The sequence below is a fragment of the Petaurus breviceps genome, unplaced genomic scaffold, assembly GCF_028583685.1.
Source record: "Petaurus breviceps papuanus isolate PSGF00001 unplaced genomic scaffold, PetGlider_PUasm1.0 90847, whole genome shotgun sequence".
NCBI lineage: Eukaryota > Metazoa > Chordata > Mammalia > Diprotodontia > Petauridae > Petaurus > Petaurus breviceps.
Genome location: NW_027187360.1, coordinates 7,256,819 through 7,271,285, shown reverse-complemented (window position 1 = coordinate 7,271,285; position 14,467 = coordinate 7,256,819).

Below are 14,467 nucleotides of genomic sequence, written 5' to 3'. Positions count from 1 at the left end.
ATAGGAAGGTTTATATAGTTTTTTGGTGTGGGTATTAAGGAATGCCTATGAGGTAAACAGAGCACTGTAGGCATAAAATCATATGTAGGGCAGCTAGGTGGCTCAGTGGATAGGGTAACAGGGCTTGAAGTCAGGAGGACTCATCTTTGTGAGTTCAAATCCAGCTTCAGACACTTACTAGGTATTTGACCCTGGATAAGTCACTTAAGCCTGTTTGCTTCAGTTTCTTCATCTGTAAAATGAGTAGGAGAAGGGAATGGCAAACCACTCCAGTATCTTTACCAAGAAAACCCCAGCTGGGGTCACAAAGAGTTGAACATGACTAAAAATGATTGAACAACCACAATAACAAAAACAATACATAAAGATCCCCTGTGGAGTACATGTTGACTTGGAAAACTACTCATTTATTTTATCTATGTTTTACTGTATTTTTATTTATTTTGTTAAATATTTCCCAATTATTGTTTTGTTTTAGTAAGACAATAAGGGTTAAGGGACTTGCCCAGGGTCACACAGCTAGTAGGTGTCAAGTGTCTGGTGCTGGATTTTAACTCAGGTCCTCCTGACTCCAAGGTCAGTGCTCTATCCACTGCACCACCTAGCTGCCCCCCTCCCATTATTTTTTAATCTGGTTCAGGTCTTAGCTGGGAGTGTTATGGGCTGCATGTAACTCATGGGTCATGTGTTGGACCTCTAATCTGGAGTGTTATGTTTGATTCTAGGCTTCACATTTTGGTAAGGGCCTTGGCAATTTGAAGCACATCCAGAGAAGAGGAATCATGATGATGGAAGGAACAGAGATGAGGTCATTCAAAGGTCTGTTGAAGGAATTGAGAATGTTTATTATGAAGAAGATCTCAGACTTAGAGGTACACAGCGGCTGTCTTCAAGAATCTAAAGTATGATCATATAGAACAGGGCTTAAACTTGTTCTGTTCAGTCCCAGAGGATAGAACTAAGACCAATGGATAAAAATTTCAAGGAGGGAAACTTCGGTTCAATGTAGAGAATACCTTTCAGACAATCATACACAGAATGCCTAATTCCAGTTGTGTCCAATTCTTTGTGACCCCTTTTGGGGTTTTCTTGACAAAGACACCGGAGTGATTTGCCATTCCCTTCTCCAGCTCATTTTACATATGAGGAAACTGAGGCAAACAGGGTTAAGTGACTTGCCCAGAGTCACACAGATAGCAAGTGTCTGAGGTCAGATTTGAACTTGGGAAGAGGTGGCTTCTTGACTTCAGGTTCTGCATTCACTCTACTGGGCCAGCTAGCTGCCCAGATGGAATGCCTAGGAGTTAGTCAACAAGCACCTATTAAATACTTACTATATGCCAAGCACTCTTCTGGGTATACAAAGAAAGTTAATAATAATAATAACAGCAATATCAGAAATGACAATAATGATAATCCCAGTTCTCAAAAAACTCACTTTATAACAGAATAGACAAACATGAAAATAACGAGGTACATATAAGACATATACAGTGTAAATGGAAAATAATCTTGGAGGGAAAACAGTAACAGAAAAAGATGGAGGGAAGGCAGAGAACCAGGAGAGACCTCCTGAAGAAATTGGGATTTGGGTTGAATTTTGCAGAAAATGAGAGAAACTAAAAGGTGGTATGAAGAGAACGTTCTATGACTTACTGCACATGCCGGAGCTGTTGTAAAAAGGCAAAAAAAAAAAAAAACTGGAAGGAAAGAATGAAAAAGGAAATTAATATTTATGAAACACCTACTATGTGCCAGGCATTGTGATAAATATTTTGTAAATATTATTCTCACAACAAGCTTGGGAAATAGGTGTCATTATTATCTATATTTTCCAGATGAGGAAACTGAGGAAGACAGAGGTTAAATGACTTGCCCAGGGTCACATTGTAGTATCTGAGGCAAGATTTGAACCTGGGTCTACTTGAATCTAAGGGCAGCACTCTATTGCACCACCTAAATCCCTTGGAGATAAAGCATACAAGGAGCAGCAAGCATTTCAATGTAGCTAGATGACAGAATGATGAAGGGGAGTAAAATGTATGTACTCTAGGAAGGTAGAAAGATGCCAAGTTGTGAAGAGCTTTAAATGTCAAATAGAGGACTTTATATTCAATCCCAAGGGTAATAGGGAGCCACTGGAGTTTACTAAGGGAGGTGTGTGTTGTGACAATGTTAGATCTTTGCTTTGGAAAATAACTTTTGTATATGTGTGAATATAGACTGGAGTGAGGGGAGAAGAAAGTTGAGGCAGGGCCAACAAGTAGAAAGGTATTGCAATAATTAAGGCAAGTGATAATGTGAGGGCCTACTTAGGGTGGTGGCCTTGTGCATGGAGACAAGGGGATATATATGAGAAATACTGTGAAGGCTGAAATGCCAAGACTTGATGATAGATTGGATCTGTGAGGTGAAGTGCAGAGTAAAGAAGAATACTATGGTTGTTATGCTGGATGACTGGAAGATTGGTGTTATCCTCAAGAGTAACAGAAAAATTTGGCAGAGGAGAGAATTTGAGAAGGAGATGATGATAATGAATTTTGCTGTGGACAAAGTTGAGTATGAGATAGCTATAGGATACACAGTTCAAGATGTCCAAAAGGAAGTAGATTGTGTGAGGCTGAAGCTCAGGGGAGAGATGAGGGCTGAATACATGGATCCAGGAATCATAGGCTTAGAGATGATACATGAAATTATGAGAACTGATGAGATCACAAAGTGATAGACAAGATAGACAAGGCTCTGAACAGAGGCTTGGGGATGGGGACACCTGTGATTAGTGGATATGACATAGCTGAAGATATAGCAAAGGAGACTGAATGACCAGATATGTAGGAGGAGACCTAGGAGAGAGCAATGCCACAAAAACCAAGGGGAAAAAAGAGTTTCTAGAAAAAGGTGGCCAATAATGTCAGATGTTGCAGAGAGGTCAAGAGGAGGAAGATTCAGAAAAGGCTGTTCAATTTAGCATTTAAGACATCATTGATAACTTTGGAGAAGACAAGTCTCAGTTGAATGATGAGGCCAAAAGCCAGATAGTAGAGAGTTTTTGTTTTTGTTTTTACAGAGTGAAGAGAAGTGCAAATATCTAGTACAGTATGGATGACTTTCACAAGTAGTATAGACAAGAAGGGGGTGAGAGAGATGGGTGACAGTGTGTTTGTAAAGAGTAGAGAAGAACAAGGAAGTAGGTAGAGATTGAAGATTAGAGAATAGGGATGATAGCAGGGGAAATCTCCTAGAGAATATGGATGGGATCAAAGATGGATGTAGAGAGATTGACCTTGGCAAGGGGAAGGGTCACCTCATTATCTGAGAGTCAGTGAAGATGGAGATAGTGGGTGAAGATGTCAGTATGCCAATAAACATTTATTAAGTACTTACTGTGTACCAGGCACTGTGCTAAGCGCAAGTAAGTTTATGTTTAAGTTACCTGAGCTGAGGAGGAAAAAAGAGGAAGGTCTTAGGAAATAACTTTTATTTTTTCAATAATGTATTTAACAGGGGCAGCTAGGTGGTACAGTGAATAGAGCACTGGCCTTGGAGTCAGGAGGGCCTGAGTTCAAGACCAGACTCAGACACTTAACACTTACTGGCCGTGTGACCTTGGGCAAGTCACTTAAACCTCAATTGCCCTCCAAAAAGCAAAAAATTAAAATATAGTGTATTTAACAAGGACCTCAGCTGAAAGGGTTGAGGAGGGTGCCCTGTCAGAGACTTGAGAAGGTTTAGAACAGTTATTGTGGAGAGTGGCATAGTAAGTTGATTAGGGAGAAGTAGAATGATTGCCTTACTGCACTGAAGACACAGTTGAGAGGCAGCTAGGTGCCTAGAGCGCTGGATTTAGAATCAGGAAGACCTGAGTTTGAATTCTGTCTCAGCAACTTACTTAGCAGTTTTCAGAGGAAGAAATTAAAGATATCTATAGGTATATGAAAAAATGTTCTAAATCACTATCTATTAGAGAAATGCAGATCAAAACAACTCTGAGGTACCACACCTCACCAGTCAGATTGGCTAAGGTGACAAGACAGGAAAATGATAAATGCTGGAGAGGATGTGAAAAAAGTGGAACACTAATGCATTGTTGGTGGAGTTGTGAATTGATCCAACCATTCTGGAGAGCAATTTGGAACTATGCCCAAAGGGCTATAAAAAAGTATAAACCCTTTGACCCAGCAATGCCACTTCTAGGGCCGTATCCCAAAGAGATCATAGAAGTGGGAAAAGGACCCATATGTACAAAAAATAGTTATAGCAACTCCTTTTTTGTGGTGGAAAAGAATTAGAAATTGAGGGGATGTCCATCAATTGGGGACTGGCTAAACAAGTGGTAGTATATGAATGTAAAGGAATACTATTGTGCCATAAGAAACAAGGAGCAGACGGACTTCATAATAACCTGGAGAGACTTACATAAACTGATGCTGAGTGAGGAGAGCAGAACCATGAGAACTTTGTACACAATTACAGACACATCATATCTGTGATGACTAACTTTGATAGATTGGGCTCCTCTCAGCAATGCAAGGTTAGAAGACAACTCCAAAAGACTCATGATGGAAAGGGATATCCACATCCAGAGAAAGATCTACAGAGTCTGAATGCAGATTGAAGCCAACTACTTGTTCTCTCTATTTTGTGTTTTGTTTTGTTTCATTCCTTCTTTCTTGTTGTTCATTCCATTGGTTATAATCCTTCTTTACAACTTAATTAATGTTTAATGTGAAGGTATTTGCAGAACTTATATCTGATTGCATGCCACCATGGTGGAGGAGAGGGGAGGAGAGGGAGGGAGAGAAAATTTGGACCTCAAGGCATTGTGGAAGTGAATGTTGTAAACTAAAAATAAATAAATAAAAAGAAACTTACCGATTGTGTGATTGTGGGTAAAACACAACTTCTCTGTTCCTCAGTTTCCTCATTTCTAAAATGGAGATAATAATAGCATTTACTTAATGAGGTTGTTATGAGGATCAAATGTGATAACATACATAAAACATCTGGCAAACCTTAAAGCACTGCATAAATGCCAGCTGTCATCATCATTATTATTAACATAAATTTATTACTGACCTAATCAGAACAGTTTTATGATTTTTTTTCTCCCTTCCTTCAGCAGGACATGAATAAGAGCAAATGAGATAAACGGTGGGTGCAATCCAGGGCTGAGGTTTGGCAAGGTGTGATCAGTAGTATGACATGTTGGCAAGGAGCTGGAGAGGAGAGGAGATTATAGAGTGAATTTCCCTTGCCTGGAGACCTTTGAAAAAAACTGTATAGCCTCTTATCAGGGATGTTCTGACAGGGATTTGTGCTTAGGTATTGAATGGAGAAGAAGACTTTAGAAGACCCTCATAATTTTGAGAGTGTAATCAGAGACCTCTGTCCCCTAAAAAAGTCTATACTTCTAAATACATTAGGTTTTAGGGGTGGGGAACTTAAGGCCTTGAGGCCACATGTGGCCTTCTAGGTCCTCAAGTGCAGCCCTTTGATTGAATCCAAACTTCACAGAACAAATCCCCTTAATAAGACGATTTGTTCCCAACCCTTGAGGGAGAACCTGGAAGCTGCCATGTTGGACTCAGCGTTTGCAAAGTATTATTATTCCAGTCATCTGAAAGCAAAGCTAATGAGAGCATGCTATAAGAGGGTAACAATATCTGAGTAACCACCCAAAGTGCCTTTTGTGACCTCTTCTATCAAAATGCAACAGCAGCAACTCCAAAGCTGGGACATGATGAGAATGATGTGATGTGGGAGTTGACACAAGGGAGGAAGGGTGAGGTTGACCACGATATTAGAGAGAGAAAGGATTCTAGTGAGCCTCCCATCCAGGAGTCAGCAAACCATGGGCCATGGACCACATCTGACGTGCCAACTGTTTTTGTATAGCACAGGAGCTGAGAAGAGAAATTCATTAGTACAAGAACAGGCGATGGACTGGATTTGGTCCATGGACTGAACTTTGCTAGCCTTTGATTCTAGTCTAAGTCCCTATATGAAGTGACTAAGGCCCCCATGGCTTAAGCCACTTTCCTAACATCTCACAAGCAGTAATTAGGAGGATCAGGATTTGAATTAAGGTCTTTTGACTCTAAGTAGTAGAGGACAGGTCACACATAAGACAGGAAAGAACATAGACTGCATCTTCCAAAGCATGACCAAGGTAAAAGGAATACCTCGTCATAGCATCTGTGGCAGATGGAACGAGCTTTGGACTTATAGTCAGAAGACATATATTCAAATCTCAGCTGTGGGATCATGGGTGATCAATGAATCAGTAAGATTGTGCCAAGCTCTGTGCTAAGCTAAGTAATGGAGATACAAAGAAAAAAAAGGAAACCGTGTTTGTTCTTAAAGAGACTCCATTTAATGAGGAAGACATGTGCATATATAAGAACGTACAGAACAAAGACAAAGTTCTAAAGAGTTTAAAAAGGGAGAGCACTGGCCTCTGAGAGCATAGGTAAGACTTCCTGCAGAAGGTAGTGCTTGAGCTAAGTCTCCAAGGACAAGAGAGCTTCCAAGAAGCAGAGGGGAGGAGAGCGTACATTCCAGGCATGAGGACAGCTGGTGCCTCTGAGCCTCCCTTCCCTAATCTATAAAGTGGCAATTATAAAACTTGGCCTTACCTCCCTCAGAGGGTTGTAAAGATCATATTAAATAATAGAAATATTTTTTGTGAACTTTAAAGTGCTACATAAATGCCAGCTAGATTATTTCAAAGTAAATGTTCCTGTGTTCCCACAGTATGTATTCAGGGCTTGGCTCTGTCCTGAACTTCTTGTTCCAAGGTTCATGATAAATCATTATTCACAAAATTTTGTATTAATAGGTAACTTATAGAATCACTGAAGGTAAGCACTCGAAGGTACCTCAGAGATCATCTAAGAGTCATCTAGGTGGGGCAGTGAATAAAGCACTTGGCCTGGAATCAGCAAAACCTGAGTTCAAATATAGCATCACACTTACTAGCTGGGTGACCCTGAGTAAGTCACTTGGAATCTTGGCTTGTTTCCTCAATTACAAAATGGGGATAATAATAGCGTCTACCTTGCAGGGTTGTCATAAGTCTCAAAGGAGATTTTATATATATATATATTTTTTTTAAAGCAAATGGGGTTAAGTAACTTGCTGAAGGTTACACGCCAGTTGTTTTGTGTGGGTGCCAAGTATCTGAGGCTGGAACTGATCCCGGGTCTCCCAACGCTGGGGCCGGTTCTCTTACTCACTGCACCACCTGGCTGCCCTGGAGATATTTGTAAAATTTGTAATATTTGTATAATAATATTTATAAATATTTGTAAAATCTCTTAGCATGTTACTTAGCATAAATAAGGTGTTATATGAATGATTATCCTCTTTCCTTTAGCTTGTCCAACTCCCTCATTCTATAGAGGGGAAACTGAGGCCCAGAGAAGTAACTAGGTCAATATTTCACAGCTTGTAAGCAGCGGAGCTAAGGCTTGTCAGATCTTGTGTTGAATCTCTAAGACTGAATCCAGATCTCATGCCCTTTCTATTACTGCAACAACCTATCTCCTTAAAAGCAACTTTTCAACTTCCTGGGTCAGAAATCCTGGGTCTTGGCTCTGTTATTGAGTGTGACTCTGGAAAAGTCACTTAAGTACTCTGGGGTTCAGCTTCCTCATTAAAAACAATGACAAAAATAAAACAACTAGATCTGTGACTCTTTTCATTAGAAGGACCTCCCAGTAAGGGAGCTGATTGACACCTTCTTTACAACTTATATTCTTAGAATTACCTGGGGGAGTGGAGAGAAGTGGAGGTAAAGGAAAGAGAGAAGAGAAGAGAGGAAAAGAGAGGAGGGGAGCTCAAGTAATGAAGAGGATGATAATGCCCTTTGGAAGGGGGAGTATTTGTAGTAGAAGCTTAAGATATCTACAATTGTCCAGTTCCAGATGTCTGATAAGCAGCTAGAGACCAGAATCTGGGAATTAGGAGAGATGTTAATGGATCTGAGATTCATCAGTATGGAGATGATCATTGGAACCATGGGAGCTGATGGCACCACCAGGTGAAATGGCATTAAAGGAGAAGAGTCTTTGAATACTTTGTGGGCACCAGTGGAACACTTGGGAGGCCATTTATTAGACCATGTTTTTGTTACATAATCAGTCCACCCATGCCATATATGTCCTTGATGTCTTCTAAGCATGTTCTCGCATGTAAGTGTAATACCTTTCTCCAGAAGACTTTAGGGGAGTTCCCTGAAGAAAAGCCCCAAGACACTGCTCATGGAGAAAGATTGGTTGAGAGACCTTTGAACCTATGAAGTTGCACACATGTGGAGGGACTTTGAAGGGTAAAGGAGAATAAAGGGGTGCTCAGGAGAAATGGGAGGTAGGAGAAGTTGCAGCTTTGTAATGGGAGCCCCAAGAGCTTCAAGGATGTGGGGAGAAAACTGGCCTCTCCACATTTCCCTTGATTCCTAGGACTGTACCCCTAGAGACTGCTAAAAGTGGACTTCTCTGGTGAGATCATTCTCTCCTTCTTTGAGCTGACCTTTTCTCCCTCTCCTGAGGGGAAGAGTCTATTTACTCTTACGTATTATAACTATCCCAATCGATATAATTTCCCATGATTTTTGCTGTATTACTTGCTTAGATAAATGTTTGCTTGCTATCATAACTGTCTTTTACTTAAGTGTTTTGGGGGAGGTAGAGTTAGTTTGGAATGAATATAATAGATTGAATTAGTGCTCACTTTAGGGAATGAACCTTGTAGCAAAAGCAGCAGAGGGGACAATGAACTATGGGACCTGTACCCACTTGATTTTAAATTTGCCATGCTAATAAGGGAGAGGTCAATAAAGAAGAGAGCGAATGTCATCAATGAACCTGCATTCACCTTTAGAATCACACTAACCCAACCTTATAAAAATGAAGGAGAGGAAATCAAGAAGGCAATTGTATAGTTTGCAAATGCTCTGGGCTTCTCTACCCACGGCACTAAACCTTGGTCTGCTACAAAGGAAACACTTGTGTTCAGTCATGTGGAACACATCAGGTTTCATCACACAAGTTAGCCTCCTTACATCCACCATGTGTCTTTACATTGTCCCATGACCTACTATTTTGATTCTACTGAGATCATACTATGTCCCAAATTTTAAAGCAAGAGATAATTTCCCAGGGACAGTGTGAAAAGAAAGGCTCTTTCCCCCTTGATTCTGAAGGGAAGATACAGTATGGGAATTTATAGGGAGATAGCTGGGTCTCACAATGGTGTTTAGTCCTTGGCTCTGGAAAGAGAGTCAGGCAATGATGACAGTTTCTGTTGCTGAAGGGTCCAGGTGCCACAGAAACCAGGACAAGAAAGGGACACGAAAACTACAGGCAAGCAAAGGTATTAGCTTAAGTCAAAGACATGATAGACTATACATGGAGAATGTATGTGGAGCTGGAGAGCTGCAAAAAAGTGAGGCATATTCAAGTCTAAACCTATTACCAGTCTAAGCAATCTCTGAGACTAGTGAGCTTACGAGGATGGTATGAGCCAAGTCACTATCCCTAGGTCTGTGACCCAACAGTGCCAGAAAATGCTCTTCACTTATGAGTGTGATAATAGCCTCAACTTTTTATACTTTTCTTCATAATTTTCCTGAAAATTTAACATCTTTAGAGTACTCCATAATCTTACTGAGAATCAGCCTTTATAGACTGCAGTAATATATTTAGGGACAGCTAGGTGACACAGTGGCTAGAACTCTGAGCTGGAGTGAGGAGGACCTTATCCATGAATGAAATGAGTATCACTGGGATAGTTACTTAACCCCTATAGGCCTCAGTTTCTTCATCAATTAAATGGGGATAATAATAAAACCTGTATCCCAGGGTTGTTGTGAAGATCAAATGAAGTAATTCGTACTTTGCAAACCTTATGGCGCTATATAAATGTTAGCTGTCATCATCATTGTTGCCCTCATTGTGGTTGTTATTTAAAGATCCAGAAGTACTCCAAGGACAAATTAGATTAGGGACCTTCCCTATTTTATATGTAGAGACATTCTCCTTCTCCCTACCAACTTTTCCTATATCCCATCCCTTCTAAAGAGTTAACAAATAACTAAATTGATAGCTAATAAGGTGAAGAATTGAAGTTTGTTGAATTAAATTGAATTAAGAGGTGACTTCTAACAGGAGTTTTTGCATTTTTAATAGGTGACTGACATAACCAAGAGTCTTTCTGGTACAAGAAGTAGGGCTGGTGGTCCAAGGCAGGAGATGGTGGGGAACACCCACCTTCTCTCAGAAAATAGCCCGCAGGTACCCTCACATGCTGCCTACGCATAAGGTCAATCAGTCATTCACTTAGAGAAATGTAAATGCTACTTTAGGTTATTATTATTATTATTTGCTTTTTGGAGGGGGGAAGTTAGGGCAGTTGGGGTTAAGTGACTTGCCCAAGGTCACGTGGCTAGTTTTTGTTAAGTGTCTGAGGTTGGATTTGAACTCAGGACCTCCTGACTCCAGTGCCAATGCTCCTAGCTGCCCCCAATTGTTACTTGTTTTTAATACGCATGCTTTCAGGGAATATAGTTCATGGATCCAAGAAGTAACTTTAATAGTATTTATTGCATCCGCTGGTCTTACAGATGAAGACGGGGGGTGGGAGCTTACCTCTTGCTCATATCCATAGAAAGGAAGACATCTGTGCTAAATTTAGAGTCACAAGATTTCATTTGAGGTCCCCCAGCTCTTCTCCTTATTACTTGTGTTACCCTAGGCAAGTTACCTAGTATTTTGGGGCCTCAGTTTCCTTATCTGTAAAATTGAACTAGACACCCTCTGACATTCTCTCCACCTCTAACTCTATGAACACAAAGTTTTAGACCCGGAAAGAACCTGAGAGATTATCTAGTCCAATTCTTTTGTTTTATATAGCTGAGGATGCTGGAAAATGATATGATTCTAAAATGAGGCACAGAAAAATGAAACAATTCCCCCAAGGTCACACAGAAGCATCCTCAACGAGATGAATGCAGCTTAGGGTTCATGCAATATGTTGTTTTGCATCCCTAGCACCTAGTTCAACATGCTGATGAATAAAAGAGATGGTGTGAATGTAGTTGATTGGAACGTTGACAAAACTGTCATCGGTTCCTTTTGTCATCTGGCTGGGAGGCCTAAACACCTCCGCCCAAAGAAAGTTCCCCTTAGAGAATTGTGGGAGTAGTTACTTGGCATTCTACTTGGGGCTCTCTTCAAGTGGGGCTTTTTACTCTGTGTTAGTGTGATAGAAATAAAGTTTTTTGACCTCCAGGGGAACAATTGCTTTGGCTATTGCTTGAGAGAGGGCTGGAGGAAGGGATGTGGGAGTTATTTGGGATAGCATTAAAGCAGTAATTCCACAGAGGTCCTTTGGGTCTGATGATTTTGTCAGAAGTATATACTCATTTTTATTTAAGCTGGGCCTGTCTGCTGAGGGACCTGACAGTGGGCACATCCTTTTATCATTCAAAACTATAGACAACTCTGCCCATGCCTACGGAGAGGGCGACTTGGTTTAGGGATGTGTCTCAGTCATCTGAAAGAGGTCTTGGGAATATGAATTTCCATAATACACGTCGGATTAGTCATTGGGTAAGCAGGTGAGTATTTGCTCTAGCAACTGTGCCACACTAAATAATCCAGAGAGCTATAAAAACAGTGAATTCAACCGTTCATGAATAGTATGGATATTTGAGCTTTTGTGCAGCACCAATCCACAGCAATATTTTTTTGTATTAAATACTATGAATCCACTTCATCTGTCAGCACTATTCAAAACACAAAATGCTGGATGAATAGAGAGGATGTTCTAGGATCTTTCCGATGATTACTGTTGCTAGGAAAACCACTTCCTGATAGCTTTGTGCTCACTGTATGCCTCTCTCTTTGTGTACAGCTTTCGGTGACAAGCAAATTCATAGCATGGTATTGGGAAGGAATAGGAAAAGTTTAGAAATGTTTAAAGAACACTGCTTAAAGTTAAAAGGAGGATGTCATCTAAAATAATAGTTATGAGCTCTGTCTGCTTTCATGCACAGGATTATAGCTATCAAGTAGGAGAGCACGTGGCAGTGCTTGTGTCGGTTTCAGAAATCTGGGGCAGACTTTGGTGGCATGCTGGTGGGAGGATCTGGGACCTTAGAAGTGTACCTCTTCATGGCGGCTACTGGAAAGATGTGGTTGTTACTGAATGGATCAAATGCTAAGCATCTCTTACAGTGGAATGCCTCTGCTGGTTGTGAAGTCTAATGTTGGGGTGCAATGACTGCTGACTTACTGGAGTCCAGTGACATGGGTCCAAGAGAATAGGAAAGGGCTCAGAAGGTGTTAAGGGCATAGCTATCCCTGGGCTTGTGACACAAAGTTAACTGTGCCCAGCCCCTTAGTGTACTCTGGGCCCAAGACCTCAGGCAGATTATACCTTAGTCCAGCGGTGGGTAACCCACAGCTTCGAGGCCGCAGGAGGCCCTCCAGGTCCTCAAGTGGGGCCCTTTGACCTAATCCAAACTTCACAGAACAAGTTTGAATTTAGTCAAAAGGTCACACTTGAGGACCTAGAAGGCCACATGTGGCCTCCAGGCTGCAGGTTACCCACCCCTCCTTAGTCCAATGCACAAGACTTTCCCAAGGGACACAGGGGAACATAGCCCTGAGACATAAGGAAAGTCAGCCAGATTAACCACACCTCAAAAAAAGGTTTCTCTTGGTCTTTTTCCTCTCAATACACTCACCTCCATAGCCGTCATTTAGAGAAGATCAACCTAGAGATCTGAGCAGTCCTTGAGAGCAAAAGAGAGGTCAAAGCTTTTCTTAGAGTTAATCAAATCAGTTACTTCCTTCTTGCTTTCAAAATTCACTTGTCCTACTTCCCTAATTGTAGGAACAATTGGAACAATGTAGAAAGCCAGCTCTACCCTCCACTCTATAATCTTCCAACTGTAAGAATGCAACTTTGAAATTTGCAAAATAATATATTCTTATGTTCTGGTGTTTAGAGCTAGTGATTATACAAATGTACAGATATTGGAAGGTTAGAACCTGGAGCTACTAGTCCAGTGTGATCTTAGATGACATCACAAGAAAGAAGTAGGTCTCTGCAACATGCTATCTCTCCCACTGTTTCTGTAGAAACTATATTCCAAGTGTCATTTTACCCTCAGATTCCTGAAATGACCAACACTAAGCCAGTGGCACTCTGCTTGTATGGTTTAAACAGCTCATAGGATAATCCCAGAAGGGCTCCAGATTTAGGAATGAGGCAACACAGAAAGGTGAGGGCAAAGGTCAATGTTCATGAGACAGGCCTTGCCATCTCCTAGGTCCTGACCCTGGTTTTGCTATTTACATTAATTTCCCCTGCTTAATGTCAATGGATGTCAGTTATGGGCTAACTGTTCTTACTTCTCACTATTTGTCAAAAAAAAGGGATCTGAAGTATTAGAGTTTTGAGTTCCTTCAAGGCCCGAGATGCTTGCCTTCCTCTCCCTTTTAAATTCTCGAAATAAACTACTCATAGGCAGAGTAGTCTGTTGCCTCCCTGCTTTGTACTGCCAAAGAGTTTCCTTCTTCAAAATATCTTCCGCCATAACATCACCATAACATCTAACATTCTATGTTACTATTTTGGGTTAAGACAAAGGGGGAAATGCCAATGTAATCTGGAAGGGAAAACATAGTACCATTATCAATCACTAATGGGTGATATTGAACTAGTTCATTAGATTGGTCACTAGTCCCCAAAACAAGCCATTTCTTAAGGGCTTACGATGTGCCAGCTATCTAGGGATACAGAAAGAAAGCCTAACGAGGATTTGTTATAAAGGAACTTACATCCAAAAGGATCTTAATGAAATGAATCCTAGAACTGATGTTTTGCTGTGTTTAGAGAAGGCAGAGATCTAGAACAGGCAATGCAGACCAGAATAAAGGGTACCACAGTGATGGATCCTGAGGGCACTGGTCACTGTGATTTAGGGACCCAGAGACTGATGAAGGGAGAGAAAAGGGGGCACTGAAGACAAACTTCTCCTCTTTTATAATTTCACCAATATCTGGGCTTAGCTCTGTTTATAGAGGGGTGCTCAATAATGATATGGGCCATAGCTTTGGAAGGGGTTCTGAAATCTTGGCACGTGGGACCCTCACTCGAAAAATGCAACATTTGGCATTATTCCCTGTTGGTAACTGGGCAAATCAAGACAAATGGATCTCAAGATCCCAGTGTCCCCCCTCCTTGTCCACAGATGTACAACACGAGGCCTTCATCCAGAGAGGCGGCCATTCACTGCTGACCTGGCACAGAAGAGAAACTCTGCATGGAGTGGTGATGAATTTGTCAGTTTAGGGGGTTGGATTAGCAAAGACAGCAGCAGCTTGGGGCAGAGGTGGCTGGGTGATGGATGGGCTACTTTTATCTCCTGGCTTTAGCTTGAACTAGTCTGTCTGGATGC